At 46.8% G+C, this 15,828-nt stretch overlaps 1 protein-coding gene across 1 annotated transcript in view; it reads right to left on the bottom strand.

Annotated features, from left to right (window-relative positions):
* Window positions 1-15,828, bottom strand: part of SLC6A3 (solute carrier family 6 member 3) — a 312,104-nt gene that overhangs the window by 278,923 nt on the left and 17,353 nt on the right. The window lies entirely within an intron of this gene.

The following is a 15,828-nucleotide window of genomic DNA, read 5'->3' as shown; positions in this document are numbered from 1 at the left end:
TACTGCACTTGTCATTTAGTGTAAAGGATTTATTAAAAAAAATATTAGTGTTTTCATGCACCGTCTCTTTAAAAAAGCCGGCCGGCAATTCAGCATCTGTACCCGACAATTTAGAACAGAAAGAATAGAGAATCACACATAGATTAGATAGATAGAAACATGTCAGTCACATATATATGAAGTACAGTGATAGTGTTGCTTACTGTACTTGTCATTTAGTGTAAAGGATTTATTTAAAAAAATAATAGTGTTTTCATGCACTGTCTCTTTAAAAAAGCCGGCCGGCAATTCAGCAGCGGTACCCGACAATTTAGAACAGAAAGATAGAGCATCACACATAGATTAGATAGATAGAAACATGTCAGTCACATATATATGAAGTACAGTGATAGTGTTGGTTACTGTACTTGTCATTTAGTATTAAAATAAAGGATTTATTATTAAATAAATTGGCGTGGGGTTCCCCTTAATTTTAGGCTCTAGCGGAGGTTAAGCAGACGGCTGGGGCAGATGTTTGAAGCCTGGGAAGGGGGTAATACCCACGGAGCTTCCCAGGCTACTAATATCAGCCCCCAGCTGAATACATAGCCTTTACTAGCTATTAAAATGGGGGACCCCCCCAAAAAAATGACGTGGGGTCCCCCCTAATTTAATAGCTAGCAAAGGCTAGGCAGACAGCTGGGGGCTGATATTAATAGCCCAGGAAGGGAGCCATGAATATTGGCCCCCTCCCAGGCTAGAAACACCAGCCGTCAGCCGCCCCAGAAATGGCGCATTCATAGGATGCGCCAATTCTGGCACTTAGCCTCGCTCTTCCACGCTGCCCTGGTGCGGTGGCAGGGGGTAATAGGGTTGGGGTTGTTGTCAGCTTATAATGCCAGCTGACATCAAGCCCAGGTTAGTAATGGAGAGGCGTCTATAAGACACCCCCATTACTAACCCCATAGTCAAAGTTAAAAAAAACACAAACACCCAGAATAAAGTCCTTTAATTGAAATAAAGACACAATCCTTTATTGTTCTAAATTAAACCATACTTACCATCACGCCCATTCCAGCTGAAGCCAACGATCTCCTGCAATAAAAGAAAAATAATAAAGCAACCTCATCCTTACCTTTCCATGGTTCCCACGACAGCTTCAGCTCTGCTACATCGAGATGACAGGCTGGACCGCAGCAGAACGCTGCCATCCAGTCTGTCATCCCGCAGACACTGAGAAGCGCAGGCTTGCTTGCGCTGCTCAGCGTCTCTCTGTGACGACATCCAGAGGAGCCGAGTTCATGTCCAATGAACTCGGCTCACCTCATGCACGTCACTGACAGCGTGGGAAAATTCTCACGCTGAAGCGCTGATTGCAGGAGAATTTTCCCACGCTGTCAGTGACGTGCAGGAGGTGAGCTGAGTTCATTGAACATGAGCTCACCTCATGCACATCACTGACAGCGTGGGAGAATTCTCCTGCACTCAGCACTTCAGCGTGAGAATTTTCCCACGCTGTCAGTGACGTGCATGAGGTGAGCCGAGTTCATTGGACATGACCTCGGCTCATCTGGATGCCGTCACAGCGAGACAGTGAGGAGCGCAAGCATGCCTGCGCTTCTCAGTGTCTGCGGGATGACAGACTGGATGGCAGCGTTCTGCTGCGGTCCAGCCTGTCATCTCGATGTAGCAGAGCTGAAGCTGTCGTGGGAACCATGGAAAGGTAAGGATGAGGTTGCTTTATTATTTTTCTTTTATTGCAGGAGATCGTTGGCTTCAGCTGGAATGGGCGTGACGGTAAGTATGGTTTAATTTAGAACAATAAAGGATTGTGTCTTTATTTCAATTAAAGGACTTTATTCTGGGTGTTTGTGGTTTTTTTAACTTTGACTATGGGGTTAGTAATGGGGGTGTCTTATAGACGCCTCTCCATTACTAACCTGGGCTTGATGTCAGCTGGCATTATAAGCTGACATCAACCCCAACCCTATTACCCCCTGCCACCGCACCAGGGCAGCGTGGAAGAGTGAGGCTAAGTGCCAGAATTGGCGCATCCTATGAATGCGCCATTTCTGGGGCGGCTGACGGCTGGTGTTTCTAGCCTGGGAGGGGGCCAATATTCATGGCTCCCTTCCTGGGCTATTAATATCAGCCCCCAGCTGTCTGCCTAGCCTTTGCTAGCTATTAAATTAGGGGGGACCCCACGTCATTTTTTTTGGGGGGTCCCCCATTTTAATAGCTAGTAAAGGCTATGTATTCAGCTGGGGGCTGATATTAGTAGCCTGGGAAGCTCCGTGGGTATTACCCCCTTCCCAGGCTTCAAACATCTGCCCCAGCCGTCTGCTTAACCTCCGCTAGAGCCTAAAATTAAGGGGAACCCCACGCCAATTTTTTTAATAATAAATCCTTTATTTTAATACTAAATGACAAGTACAGTAACCAACACTATCACTGTACTTCATATATATGTGACTGACATGTTTCTATCTATCTAATCTATGTGTGAAGCTCTATTCTGTCTGTTATAAATTGTCGGGTACCGCTGCTGAATTGCCGGCCGGCTTTTTTAAAGAGACGGTGCATGAAAACACTATTATTTTTTTTGATAAATCCTTTACGCTAAATGACAAGTACAGTAAGCAGCACTGTCACTGTACTTCATATATATGTGACTGACATGTTTCTATCTATCTAATCTATGTGTGATTCTCTATTCTTTCTATTCTAAATTGTCGGGTACCGCTGCTGAATTGCCGGCCGGCTTTTTTAAAGAGACGGTGCATGAAAACACTATTATTTTTTTTGATAAATCCTTTACGCTAAATGACAAGTACAGTAAGCAGCACTTTCACTGTACTTCGTATATATGTGGCTGACATGTTTATATCTATCTAATCTATGTGTGAAGCTCTATTCTTTCGGTTCTAAATTGTCGGGTACAGGTGTATGCCGCTGCTGAATTGCCGGCTTTTCATGTTTCACTGTTGGCACTGTTCCTATCGATTTGGGCAATCACTGTAATGCCACAACCACCATGGCTGTGGCATTACAGTGAGTGGCAGACAATCCCTGCATGATTGGTGCTCTAAATAGCGCCAGACATGCAGGACACGCTTTTGGTGCACGAACAGTTATCGAACATAACCTCGAACAGCCGAATTTTTTGCAAATCGTTCGGGTTCGTCGAACAACTCGAACACCGCCCAAAACAGCTCGAATTTGAGATTGGCGAACAGTTCTAGTCGAACACCGCTCATCTCTAATGATAAGACTCAAATACCTGATTGGAGCGACAACTTTAGTTTTTTGTCAGGGCAGGAACAGGTTGGCTCTGAGGACGACGGGTGTGATAACGCACAGGGTGATGATGATGAGGTTGGAGATCCCACTTACTGTCAACCCACAGTCAGCCAAGAGATGAGGTCAGCAGAGGAGGTGGAGGAAGATGCTAGTGACGACGAGGTCAGGTTGCGCCTTCCTGGACAGAGACGTAGTACTGGAAGCACGTCAACAACTGCATCCTCAAACACAACTCTGCCTCTCACCACAAGTCGTGGTGGCTCTTCAGGTCGCATGGGTGCTAAGCCTTGCATAGCCTGGGCATTTTTTCAGATCGATAAAGATGACCCAACTCGTGTTATCTGTAACATTAGTCAGCAAAAGCTAAGTAGAGGCCAAAAAATACATAGTTTGAGTACTTCATGCATGAACCGGCACATGGACATGAAGCATAAGTTGCAGTGGGAAGCTCAGTGTGCTACAATGCGGTCTAGCCGGCCGGGCCAACCACCGTCTGCCATATCTTGTGCATCCGCGGCCTCTTCATCCTCTGTGACTGGGGGGACAGCAGTCACACCTGTTTTGGGGCGCAGACCTGCCACCTCTTTACCCGCAACAGCCAGCGTGATTGGCAGGTCATCATTTTCTTTGGAGGTGGTAACACCAGCTGGTCTTGAGCGCTGTCCGACATCGATAGCACCACCTTTGGATCAAGGCAACCTAACATGTCCGCCTGCATCTTCCTCACAGACCGGCAGTTTGCCGGGGACACCCTTATCAACCCCGTCTAAGCACAATAGCCAGCCCTCGGTCCCTCAGATGTGGACAAGTAAAAGACCATTTCCTCCTAGCCATGAGAAAGCTAAGAGGTTGAATTTCACCATCTGCAAGCTCTTGGCTACAGAAATGCTGCCTTTCCGCCTGGTGGACACAGAGGATTTTCGAGACCTTATGTCCGTCGCAGTGCCCCAGTACCAGATGCCCAGTCGGCACTACTTCTCAAAGAAAGGTGTGCCTGCGCTCCACCAGCATGTCGCACACAACATCACCGCTTCTTTGAGAAACTCTGTGTGTGACAGGGTGCATTTCACCACAGACACTTGGACGAGTAGGCATGGACAGGGGCGTTACATGTCGCTGACTGGGCACTGGGTAACTATGGTGACAGCAGGACAAGGGGCTGCTGTCCAAGTCTTGCCGTCCCCACGAGTTGTGCGTCAATCCTCTTTATGTCATTTTTCCTCCACTGCTTCTGCCTCCTCAACCTCCTCTCGGTCTTCCACCTGCACCCAAAGCCTGTCTGGTCATGCCACAAGCTTTCTAACTGCGCAGAAGGGATCCTGCACACCTCCTTACTATGCTGGCAGTAGGGCTCAACGTCATCAGGCGGTTTTTACATTGAAATGTCTGGGAAATGTGAGTCACACAGCTGAGGAGTTGTGGTCAGCTCTGGAGAACCAATTTCATGAATGGTTGTCTCCACTGGACCTGAAACCAGGGAAGGCCGTGTGCGACAATGCTGCAAACCTGGGTGCGGCCCTTCGCCGGGGCAATGTCACACACGTGCCTTGTATGGCTCACGTGTTGAACCTGGTTGTCCAGCAATTTTTAGCCCACTATCCCAGACTAGATGGCCTTCTGCAGAGGGCACGGTCGCTGTGTGCTCACTTCCGCCGTTCGCATCCCGCAGCTCAGCGACTTACATCTCTACAGAAGTCGTTGGGCCTGCCACTTCACCGGCTAAAATGCGATGTGCCTACCCGGTGGAATTCAACTCTGCACATGTTGCAGCGACTGTGGCAGCACCGACAAGCCCTGGTGCAATACGTTCTGACGTATAGCCTGGGCCAACGAGATTCAGAGGTGGGGCAAATCACGCTGGAGGAGTGGTCTCAGATCAGGGACCTATGCACCCTTCTGCACAGTTTTGAAATGGCGACGAAGATGTTTAGTGCTGACGATGCCATTATCAGCATGACGATTCCGGTGATTTACATGCTGGAGCACATGTTAAACAGAATTCGGAGTCAGGTGGTGGCACAAGAGGAGGTGGAGGAAGTAGAGGAGGAGGAGTTGTATGCGGAAGGGCTAACATCTGCAAGGTCCAGACGGTCGGCAGCACCAGGGCGGCAGGCATGTGAGGGTGGGGGAGATGATTTTACCAGGGCGCATGGTAGCAGCCAAACTAGTGAGGAAAGTGCAGGAGCCCAGGAAGAAGTGGAGGACGAACTGATGGAAGACTCATCAGATGAGGGAGACCTTGATCACATTTCTGTTGTGCGAGGTTGGGGGGAGAGGACAGAGGAAGGAAGCATGATTGTTACCTCGCCACCAACACAACAGGGACTTGGTGCTCCTGGATGCGCAACACACATGAGTGCCTTCTTGCTGCACTACCTGCAACATGACCCTCGAATTGTGAGAATTAGAAATAATCCTGACTACTGGGTTGCCACACTGTTAGATCCCCGGTACAAAAGTAAATTTGCAGAAATTATTCCTGCCATAGAAAGGGATGCACGCATGCAGGAGTATCAGCAGAGACTGTTGCAGAATCTTACATGTGCTTTTCCACAAAATACCAGTGGTGCACGTAGTGAATCTCACAGTTCCAACTTGCCAACCGTGGGACCGTCAAGTGTTCAGCACTCAAACCGTAACAGAACCACAGTATCTGCTGGTAACATCAATTTTGCGGAATCATTTCACCACTTTTTTAGCCCATCCTTTGCAAGGCCACAGGAGACAAGAAGTCTGACACATAGTCAACGCCTAGAGACGATGGTACAGGAGTATCTCCAAGTAAACATTGAAGCCACGACTGTGTCACTGGACCCTTGCTCTTTTTGGGCTTCCAATCTGGATAAATGGCCGGAGCTAGCCACTTACGCCTTGGAGATCTTGTCATGCCCCGCAGCCAGCGTTCTGTCTGAACGTGTGTTCAGCGCTGCTGGTGGTGTGCTGACAGATAAGCGCACGCGGCTCTCCACTGATAATGTAGACAGACTCACGTTCATAAAGATGAACAAATCATGGATCCGAAACGTCTTTTCTACCCCTGTGTCATCCTGGGGAGAGTAAAAGCTTGATGATTGGTTAAAATCACCCTACCAACCGTTTTAAGCTTTCAAATTACTAATCATGTTTATCTGTATCTTGACTGGAAAATAATTTGGGCTTTGTAGCAGTGTGCAGCACTGATCCTATTAGGCCATCTATAATAAGCTTCACCAGATTTAAAATTAAAAATAATTTTTAGCTGCATCTAGCCCGGAAAATAATTTTGGGGCTCCGAGATGCGCAAGACACATAAGTGCCTTCTTGCTGCACTACCTGCAGCATGACCCTCATATTGTCAGAATTCGAAGTAATCATGACTACTGGGTTGCCACACTCTTAGATCCCCCAAACTTTTCGATCAACCTTTTCATTTTAATAAAGACCAAAAAAATGGTCATTTTTGAAATTATAAGCATTAGCAGGTTGTTAGAAACTGAAATCAAACAGTTTTCAACTCAAAACTTTATTCTAGGTGATGTTACATTTTCACATAGGACCCCTTGTTCGAAAGGAGCTTCTGAACTCTCTCGTCCATTGAATTTGTCAGGTTTTGGATGGTTTCTGCTTCAATTGTTTTGCATGAGGACAGAATACCCTCCCAGAGCTGTTGCTTAGATGTGAACTGCCTCCCGCCATCATAGACACTCCTTTTAATGATGCTCCAAAGGTTCTGAATGGGGTAGAGGTCAGGGGAGCATGGGGGTCACACCATAAGTTTGTCCCCTTTTATGCCCATATCAGCCAGAGATGCAGATGTTTTATGTGCAGCATGAGATGGTGCATTATCATGCAGAAAAATGATCTTGCTGTGAAATACACGGTTCTTCTTCTTGAACCATGGCAGGAAGTGCTGTTTGAGAAAATCCACATACATTATGGAGTTCATCTTTAGCGCCTTCAGGGATCCTAAAGGGGCCGACAATCTCTCTCCCCATGATTCCAGCCCAAAACATTACTCCACCTCCTCCTTGTTGGCGCTGTAGCCGTGTTTGCGTGGGGTGTCCATCAACCAGCCATCCTCCACTCCATTCATCTGGACCATCGAGCGCTGCACGGCACTCATCCGTGAACAAAACAGTTTTGAAATCAGTCTTCATGTAATGTTTGGCCCACTGGAGCCGTTTCTGCTTGTGTGAAGTGGATAGAGGAGGTCGACAGGATGGCGTATGCACAGCTGAAAACCTCTGAAGGACCCTGCATCTTGTTGTTCGGGGGACGTTGGAGGCACAAGCAGCTTCAAAAACTTGTCTGCTGCTATGACAAGGCTTTTTTGCCGCTGCTCTTTCAACCTGACGTAATTGCCTGTAGGAAAGAGTCCTCAATTTGCCCTTATCAGCACGCACACGTGTGTACTGTGAATCAGCTACATACTTCTTGATTGCCAAGACACTTCATCCTGATCATCGCACAATGTTGATTGTAGTCATGCCTTGACCTAAACACTCCACAATTTGTTGCTTCTCAGCAGCCGACACATCCTTTTTCTTTCCCATTTTGGCAGAAAATGTAGGCTGCTTAATAATGTGAGAGAGCCTTCTTAAGTAGTCTTGCTTTTCATTGGACACACCTGCCAAACTAATTAGCACAGGTGTCTGCAATTGCTTACAGTGATATAAAGAGCCCTGACACACATCACCATCAATGAGTTTAACTGACAAACAAACAAATTCTTCCCTTATCACTCCTAAACACTTTTTGCATAATAATTTGGAACGCGGTGTACATGTGCTTTTCCACAAAACACCAGTGGTTCACGTAGTGAATCTTACAGTTCTAACTTGCCAACCGTGGTCTGTATGGAATTGTTCAATAAAGGGCCCAAAATTAAGATAACATAGATGGGAGAGGTCTCTATGAATAGGAATTCCTAAGTATTTGATACCCTGTTAGGGCCAGGCAAAGGGAAAGTTGGACTGGATGGAATCCTATATGGATTTAGGGAGGGAGACATCGAGGGCCTCAGACTTCGCTGCATTGATTTTAAAATTTTACCATGTAACAAAGTGATCTATTTCAGCCATAACAGCAGGGATGGATATATGTGATTGAGTGATATATACTAGGACATCATCAGCAAATAGAGAGCACTTGTACTCGGTGCCTCCCACCTCAATCCACCTAATATTGGGGTTATGGCGAATTGATGAGAGCAGGTGCTCCGTCACTAGGATGTATAAGAGAGGGGACAGAGGACATCCCTGCCTTGTCCCATTGGTGATTGTGAAAGGTGATGAAAATGTTCTGACGCACCCCCTGGGCCTTGGGACACCCGGAGCCGGACCCTTTTTGGTGGATGCTGGTGGTTGTAGTCTTCGTGGCGGCGATCCGGTTCCGTGGCTCAGGGCGGTCAAACCAGTGGCGGAACTATTTATGTGGTTTTGATGTTTAAATGTCCGACTACGCCACCCGTGGATTGCGGTCAGAGTGAACCGCCGCTACAGGGCAGACCGCTAAGGCTGGTGTTGTGGGTGCAGCAGAGCGTAGCATAACTCCCCACGGGAGGAGTATAGCCTCAGGGCAGTGTATGCGGAGGATGGGGGTGATGGTGCAGGGCAGCAGCAGTAACGACACGGAGTCAGTGATGCAGTTCAGGGCCTTTACTCACAGTTCTTATTATCCAGACCACGTCTGCAGGTAACGGCTGCCCACGTCGTACTGTGCTCACCAGGTGAGGGGCTCAGACAACTCCCAGATAACTTTGGAGCGCTTCACAGGACCCCCTTTGTGTGTCCTTTGTCTGGCCTTTCTTACCAACACTTCTGTCCGGCTGCCTCGGGCCTCCTCTTGGTAAACTTGGCGCCAGTTTCCCTGACCCTATGTGGTGCCTTCCTAGCGGGTGGAGCAAGGGGCTGCGCCACATAAAATGTCAGAGCCTCCGGTTTCTAGCTGAGGGTCGTTTCCTGCCTCCACTAGTTCGGGGACCGGTCTCCCCCTTTGGCCTGACCCCTCCACGCAGGTGGATTCGGGCGTGCGGTGGCGACTCGCCCGTCCGCACCCCTGGGATCCCTTCATTCCTCGTTCCTGGAGCCTTCTCCGCTCCTCTTCCTTCCTTCTCCCTCTTGCAGGCCTGGGCCTCTGTTACTAGGCCTGCCTCCGGAGCAGAGCTCATGCAGAGCCCCTGCTCCCTGCCACTTCTGCTCAGACTTCTCTGCACTGAACTAAGATGGTGCCCACCTTTTATACTCCCTTCTCAATGCACCCAGGAACTGCTTCCTCCCTGCTCCTGCACTGCAGGGTTCCCCTTCCTCAGTGTTCCCTCCCCCCACTCTAGCCAGGGACAGGGACTGTCGTGCCCATCTCAGGGGCATATTGGTCGCCCTGCCCCACGGCAATGTGGTGTAATGCATGCAGGTGTCGGGGCCTGATCCACACTCCATCCTTATCTCAGAGTGAGATATCACACCTCTGGGTGAGGTGCAATACGTCTGTAGCAACCGAGCCCTCGGTGCTACAGTTCCATTTATCTTCAGCCTAGGTGACGTATTGTGATACAGGGCCGTGATTTTGGCTATAAAAGGGTCCCCTAGACCCCTACCCCAAGCTTTTTAAGAGAATCATATATGGCGTGCCAGGAGACCTTATGGAATGCTTTCTCAGCATCCAACGAGAGTATCTACTTACAAATTTTTAACTGCATCTAGCCCAGGAAATACTTTGTGCCTAGTAGCAGTGTCTGCTAGTCAGCGGATTATCCCGGCTGTTAAGCAAGCTACACCACCTGTAGTTTGGACACTTAATTTTTTCAAAGGAAATGCTTCGGGACCACGGGATACTCAGTGAAGAGCATCAGGAGGCACCCCAAGGCATAGGGGCTGGGACTGGCACTAGGATGCCTTGCGGTGGACAGCCGAGCTCGATCCTTATAAAAGCTTTTTAACTGCAGCAGCTTTAGTGGACGCTACTGGAGCTGGAATTACGCGGCTGCTGGCATGAGACTTGCCCTCCAATAGATCCTTGTAAATGGATTTAAAGTGTATTCATTCAAATTAGAGGGACAATTTAAATTAAAAAGCTTAGAGCTGCCTCCACCACAGGGGGGCTCTCTCGACCCACCAGCGGACAGGCACCAGTATTGGGAGAGGGGGGCTGGCCGTCAGGGTTCACCGCGGCTCTGGCACAAACTCGGCGACACGGAGGTGGCACGGGCAGGAGCGGACTGGCCGTCTCGGCTTCTCACTTTTTGGATTTTAGAAGGGCATGACATGCCTATATCTGTGTCTCCCCCTCCTTTTACTCCTCCACCTCTTTTCTTTTCGCATGACTATATGTACTTGTCACTTTTCAATGTGTTAGTTGTGTCTTCTGAGCAGTTTGTCAGCTTTTGGACACCTTTGAAGGTGTTTTCTATGTGTTTCTATGTGTTTTTGTTTGCCTGCCATTGGTTTTAACGGTGTTCGAAGGTGTTCGACGAACAGTTCGACGAACAGTTCGGCGAACACACGGGTGTTCGACGAACCGAACCGAACTCGAACACTACGGGGGTGGCTCAACACTACTCAACACTAGTAGTGAGCATTTTTAACCATTAGGCAATTCACAGAATTGCATAACATTGGGCTGAGTAAATGGAAAATTTTTCCAATAAAATGTTGCTTTGGCCCGAAGTTTTTAATTTTCCAAAGGGATAATGAGAGAAAATGAACAGTACAATTTCTTACACAATTTCTCCTGAGTACGACAATAACACATGAGGTCAAAAACTACTTTTGAGGCACAATGCAAATCTCAGAAGGGAAGAAGTGCCATATTGGAGTTCAAGTGTTGCTGGAATGGCTTGAGGATGCCATGTCACATTGGCAAAGTCTCTGAGGTGCCAGAACAGCGGAATTCCCCTGTAAGTGACCCCATTTTACAAACTAAACCTCTCAATGAATTCATCTAAGGTTGTAGTGATCATATTGACACCACGGGTGTGTCACAAAGTTTTATACCATTCGGCAGTGAAGAAAAAATAATTACAGTTTTGCAACAAAAATTTAGTTTTATCCCCAGATTTTACATTCTCACACAGGGTAAAAAATAGGTAAAAGTGTTACCAAAATTTGTCTCACAGTTTCTGCTGAATGTGGCAATACCCGATATGTGGCTGTACAGTATTACTAACCACACGGCGAGACTCGAGAGGGAATGAGCGCTATTTGACTCTTGGAGAAGAAATTATCGCAGAATAGTTTGCGGACCCCAGAATCTATCTACAGGTGTAGTGACAATTTTGACTATACAAGTGTTTTGAATAAACAAGCAGCAGTGGATGTTGCCGAGTGAAAACTGCAAATCTGCCATTGTAGTGCCCGTACATTGTAGTGTCCAGTACATTGTAGTGCCCAGTACATTATAGTGCCCATATATTATGCCCAGTTTGTGCTTCTAGAGACATGCACCAAAAAATTAAGCGGGCTCTCATCGCTACAGAAATGCCAAATATGTGGACGCTAAAGGTGATCTAGGCACACTGGGGCTCAGAACGGAAGGGGGCATTTGGATTTGGCATCTAAGAATTTGCTGGATTTATTTAGGGGGGGAGAGGAGCCATAGCTCTTTTCCAGAGCCTTTGTGCTACCAGCAATGTGGAAGCCTCCTATATTTCAATTGACAGATGACTGACCTGAGTGGGAACTAGCTTTTTTGAGGATTTTGAAGCTTTTACTGGGAACATTTTGCATAACATTTTGAATCACATTACATTTTGAATCTTCTGTGCCCAGACGATTGCCAGGATGGACTGGTATGTCCATTTGCGGGAACGCACTGCAAAATAACATGTACCAGTATGTCTAATGTCGGGAAGAGGTTAAAGGGTACTAAGTAGAGATAAGTGAATCTTTTGAAATTCAAATTCACCAACTTTGATGAATTTTCCTCCAAACAGCAAATAATTTTGCGCAAATCTCAATATTGGAAAGCTTGTAATTACTCAGAAAATACATGTTTAGGAGAGGAGAGAGAGAGAACCCAAATGACCATAAGAGCTTACACCTTATAGGCAAGAGAGAGAGAAGACCCCACTTCCATAAGAGCTTACACTCTATGGGAGAGAGAAAAAGAGGCCCCAGCTGACCATAAGAGTTTATACTTCTGCCATAGAAACTGTGCTCCACTGGGAACTTCTGATCTGTGATGGCCCAGGTATGGATCACCATTGTACAAGGTATCATAATCCACTAGATGTCCACTAGATGTCATAGCTGAAGGACATTGTGGGGAAGTCCAATGTCAACACTAATTGGCATTAGCCCACTCTCTGATGTGTGGGAGATAGTGCCAGGCAACTTTTTTGTTGCAAATCAAATCTCAGAATGTTTGAATTCAAGTGAAATTGTGAATTTTAAGAAATTCAACTCAAACTCAATCCTCCGTGGATCCATCTGCTCATCTCTAGTAACAAGAAAAGTTAGCTTTTATGGCTTTTTAGAGAAAGGCTTGGTCACTAGTGAGGCTCTTGTATTAATTTTGTCAGAATTTGAGAATCAATTCCTTTCCCATACCTTTGGATATTCTCCCCAGGATTCTTTTTATTATAGTATATTTTTCCAGATGTCATCATTGTGACGCGCCCCCTGGGGCCGTGGAGTACTCGGCGTTGGGCCGGTCGGTTCTTTTAGGATAGTCACGGCTGCGTGACCCGGTCCGTGGCCCTGGGCAGTCAATAACAGAGGGGGGAATAAAGTTTAGGGGATAAAGTTTTGTGATGTCACCCGTGGTACACGGCTATAAGTGGCCACCGCTTCTGTTCAGATCCACTGGGGCCGTTGGTGATGCAGCAGAGATAGTTTAGCTCTCCATGGGTAGAGCTAGGCCCCAGGGCAGTTAAAGAGATCATTTTAGATGTTGGTGTAGTGCAAGGCAGGTGATGCAGCAATTAAGTCAAGGACACAGCAGGGTGCAGTCTTCAAGTTTTTACTCACAGTTCTTACGGTGCTCCAGGTTACAATTGCTAGCCATGTTATAACAGCCCATCGAGTCCTGTGTCATCCAGGGAAGTGATCCATCCAACTCTCGGATAACTTGGGTGCACTTGATCAGAACCCCCTTCTTGTGTACCTTCCCGGGTCGTCTCTCTGCGCTGGCTCTCGCCCTCCTGCCCTGCGCCTCACACATAGTGTCGCGAGCCATTGGCCGCGGGCCTTGTTGGGCGACATCCTCTTTTTCCCCTTGGTCCTATATGGCCACCTTTTCAGTGGTGTGTGGTTTTAGCTATGGCACTTGAAGATACCGCAGCCTCCGGTTTGCTAGCTGAGTCTTGCAGTCCACCACTAGTCTGGGGCCGGTCCCCTACTGTGGCCTGGTCCCTCCTCCCGACTCCGGTCGGTTTGAATTCGGGCGCACAGGTGGACTCCGCACTTCCCGTGCCCCTAGGACTCCCTCTCTGTCTCTGGAGCCCCTCACTGCTCCGGTCTTCTCTCTTCACTCCCTGTGACAGACTCCTGTCACCAACTGCTCTGACTGATTAACTCACCTTCTAGCTCTTTCTACCCGTCTTTTTATACTGTCTGTCATGTGACCCACGTCACTAACTGTCACTCTATGTGGTCCCCTCTACCTTCAGTCCTTCCTTGTGTGCTCCCCTAACCTACTTCCTCCACCCACCTCCTCTACCTAGTTCCCTCCTCCAGACAGGGACAGGGACTGTGCTTTCCCTCAGGAGCAATCTCGCCCTTCCCTACTGGAGTGATGTGGTGTTGGATGTGGGTGTGTGGGTCCCGGGTAGTGCTCCCTACTTATCCGAGAGTGGGGTACCACACTTCTGGCTGAGATGCAGTACCTCTGTGGCGACTGGACCCGCAGGGGTGCCACAATTGCATATGGTTTGGTCTGTAGTTTTAGAAGACCCACTTGTTATTTTATGTGTCATCTTATATTAATAAGTTGCTATTGGATTGTTTTTTCATTAATAATAATTCTGCAAATTTGAAATAGCTTCTGAAGATAAATGCAGGGCAGTAAATAATGCTGATATGAAGTAGGACCACTGAGAGGTGATCTTAGTGGTTGCTGATGGATGTCAGAAGCACTAAGTTCATCTGTTATATAAGAACTGGTATAATCAACCACTGGTATATATCTACAGTTTAGTCAACTGTTTAGAAGTTAGGTATGCTCAGCAGCACTGTATCATCACAACAAAGAATAAAGATAAAGTATTAATCATGAATCTGTCTTAAATGGGTTGTCTGGGGTTGTTTTTTAGGCTTGCAGATGATGAAAATAACAACTACAACAATACTTACTCTCTACAGGATCAACAATGCCTCTCTACTGCATCGCTCTTTGTTGGCTGGTTGTTGTGGTGGCATCACAACTACAGTGAATGTGGATGCTGCAGCCAATCACTAGGGTCAGCGGCTTGTCCAGTCTATATATGAATCACCACTGAGTCCATTAATAGACTGCTGTTCAAGTTTATGAACTAATAACAATGTTATCCCAGGCAAACTCTTTATTTTTGTCAGTAGGATGAACTCTCCTAAGCTGTCTATATGCAGGTCATAGGAGGCGGAATAAAATGATACCTTGATATTTGTAATCCAATGTCTTACTTCAGAGAAATCCACATTTTTCTTATATGTAAATGAGCTATTCAGTACTACAGGCTGGACACTGATCTGCATGAGAATCTGCCTCCAGAACTTATTGTAATTAAAATGGGACCTTACCAGTGTGATATGTAATGGCCACTCTCTGCTCTCCTGATCTCATTCAGAGCTGTGTGGGTTTATAATGCACACATCTGCAGGTTCCTCTCAGCTTCAGCTTCTATTTCACAGGCAGTAAGTGCTGCAATAATGTTGCAATACAGCAGAGCTGTGAGAGCTGCAGCAGATAAGTTTGTGAGGGGACAAAATTCAGTTCTACTCTTCTGTGTTAGTTACATGTCTCACACTGGTAACTCCCCCTTTTATCAAAATTAGACTCTGGAGGCAGATTCTCAGAAATATCAGTGTCCATCCCATAGATCTTAAAAGCTCAATTACATATGAGAAAAACATGGATTTCTCTGGAATAAGACATGACATCATAGATATCAAGATATAATTTAATTTCGCTTCCTGTGACATACATGCCCATACAGGCGGCCTAGAAAAGTTGTTCCTGCTGACAGATTCCCTTTAATCTTAATGGGAAGTATTGAAATCTTCTCCTCTCCATAAAATAGCTGCCCACAGGCTCCAAGAAAATAAAGTAATACTTTAAATTTAGAGTGCCTTTAATTATTTCATTTTATAGATCTTATTAATACATTTTTCCTTTCAAGCCAAATTAAAGGAGTTGCTCAAGACTTAACAGCTGATGATCTAACCGCTGTAAAAGTCATCAATATGAGATTGATGGGGGTTTGACATTCGGCATTCATTTCAATGGGAGATAAAAAGCAGAACTTGGCAGCAGTCACTAAACATGAGGCTGCTATGTTCCACTCCGCACATCACTTATGTCCATCTGCTGAAGGAGTACATATCAGTTGATTGGTGGGGGTACAGGATTTGGACTGCCACAATTTTCATATTGTTA

Source organism: Phyllobates terribilis, unplaced genomic scaffold, assembly GCF_046119375.1.
Source record: "Phyllobates terribilis strain yellow unplaced genomic scaffold, ASM4611937v1 Scaffold_4__5_contigs__length_816908805, whole genome shotgun sequence".
NCBI classification, from domain to species: Eukaryota; Metazoa; Chordata; class Amphibia; order Anura; family Dendrobatidae; genus Phyllobates; species Phyllobates terribilis.
Note: the sequence above shows the minus strand (reverse complement) of the source record. Positions and strands in the feature narration are given on the sequence as shown.